We start from the raw sequence: 2,254 nt of genomic DNA on the forward strand, positions 1-2,254 counted from the left end.
CCCGGTGTGGGTGCTGGGGGTTGACGGGGAGGCAGATGTAGGCGTCGCCACTGCCACTGCGTGGACCTGGTTAGGCGCTAAGCTCTTGGGAGATGGTCACCGGAGATAATGAGCTTTTTAAAAAGGGGGTGTCAGGTTCCGTCTGCTTCAGGGTGAGGGTGAGGGGTAGAGAAAGTGAATTCTGTGCCCTCGCCCCCCCAGAATTGGTAACTTCTTTATGTGCCTATATATCTTGAACCCTTTGGCTGCAGTTCTCCCGCCACCGAATCCGCACCCATAGGTGCACTCTGAGGCCTCTGGTGGTGAAGATTTTTGCTTTAGAGCTCTTCAAACCCAGGCTCAAGCTCACGTCCAAATTAACGGGTCCTCGGAATTGCAGAACCCTGCATCCACCCCAACCCCCAATAATAGCACTTTGTGGGAGAGAAAAAATAAAAACTTGGAATCCCTTCTGCAGTTAATTAAACCTTTGAACACTTCAGAAGTCCACGTGGTAAATTACCGTGCGAGCTTGTATCTGTGACTGCAAAAGGAGGCACTGTTGAAAGCAGAACAACTTTACACCAAGAATCTAATAATGCCATAATCTTACATTTACTGCTTATGTTTTGGAATTGCCATTCACTACACCCGTTGAGGTTGTCATAATGCTAAATTTAAACCAGCAACTTTCTGTCCATCTATATTTTAAAAAGTAGTTAATTCTGTTCTTGGTGACCAGGGGCCATGGTGTTCATTAAGTAGATATGGGTTTCATTGTGACTTTGTACTTGTTATGTACCTGCTTTGCAGAGATGTGAAGATTAAATAGTATTTAAGTTGGTGGTCACTAAATGGAGTTGATTTTTAATCGGTGGCTACCTTTGAGTGAGGTTTGAGTAGTGTATGTTTATCTGTCTCATGTAATCTAAAGTTTTCTACATCTTTAGTCATTTAGGAAACATTATTTAAAAGGCATAGTTCCCAACCTTTTTGGAATTGTTTTACAAAATGATTTTTTTTTTCAAGATACGTGTAGAAGTATGCTGTGATTAAACTTTTAAAGGTGTAGAAGATATCAGTTATAGGTGAGAAACTTAAGTGTCCTCAGAAGTAATTGACAATACCCTGTGGATTGATATTACTAATAGAAACCAGATTCTTGAATATTCCTTTACTGCTTAGTGTGTAGTAATAAGTTAGAGGATGCAAGTTAAAGTTCATCTGTCTTTTTAATGTTTTCAGGTAAAACTTTTCATTAAATGTCTGTGATTTTGGTTCTTTGTAGTACTAAAGGTTGGTGCTGCAGGAATTTGACCAGCTTATAATATTCAAAATTAATTCAGGATTATTGAAACAAAAGAGTTTTTTAACATCTGTGAGTTCATTTAAGTTATTCAATGACTTTCTACAGCTCTACTGAAATACTTATATTTTATAAGATTTGTATAGCTCTTTGGTCACTTTGTACATAATCTTTGAGCCAATATTGTATTTGTATAGATTTTTAACTATTTGCTATTTTCCAGTTTATTTCCAAGGCAATGCATTAGTTATATGAATTATAAAACTTCTAGAAGTTTATATTTTCAGAAAGCTCATGGTTACAACGTAGTTTCTCTACCCTTTTTTCCCCTACTTGTAGAAATGTAAAAACTAACAGTCTGGGGCAAGAAATGAAAACATTTAACCTGCTATATGGGACATTTTAATTAAAGTGAATTGTAGATTTTCATTTAATGACTTTAAATTTCTTAAATGTTTTAGAAATAGAACATTTTATCTTTAGTGGTTTTTTAGTTAATATTTTCAAAACAGAATTGAATGTAGAATTACAGTAAGAAAAGAAAATAGTGAAGACCATATGAGTATAGATCAGGGATGGGGACCATTTTTCTGCCAAGGGCCATTTAGATATTTATAACAACATTCAGAGGCAATACAAAATTATCAACTTAAAAATGAGCCTGCTATATTTGGTCAAACATTTAATTAACTCACCCCTACTACCTTGGCAGGGCCAGACCAAATTATTTCTCTAGCCTTATAGGGCCCCCACCCCTGAGAAAACTAGGTAACCAAGGATATTAGAGATAGTATTTTATATATATATATATTTATATATATATATGTGATATATATGTGTGTGTGTGTGTGTGTATATGAAAAGCCAGTGGCTAGAATGCTGTAACGACTGGAACCACCGGTCACCCACTGCTGCCAGCGAACCGCCCAATCTGGGGCCGCGACCAACCTCCTGCAGCTCCTCCTCTCG

General features: G+C 37.3%; 1 protein-coding gene across 1 annotated transcript in view; it reads left to right on the top strand.

The window, feature by feature from the left end:
- RAD23B (RAD23 homolog B, nucleotide excision repair protein) overlaps positions 1-2,254 on the top strand; it is a 44,029-nt gene that overhangs the window by 641 nt on the left and 41,134 nt on the right. The gene's annotated exons all lie outside the window — the stretch shown is intronic.

Source organism: Myotis davidii, unplaced genomic scaffold (assembly GCF_000327345.1).
Source record: "Myotis davidii unplaced genomic scaffold, ASM32734v1 scaffold64, whole genome shotgun sequence".
Classification (NCBI taxonomy): Eukaryota; Metazoa; Chordata; class Mammalia; order Chiroptera; family Vespertilionidae; genus Myotis; species Myotis davidii.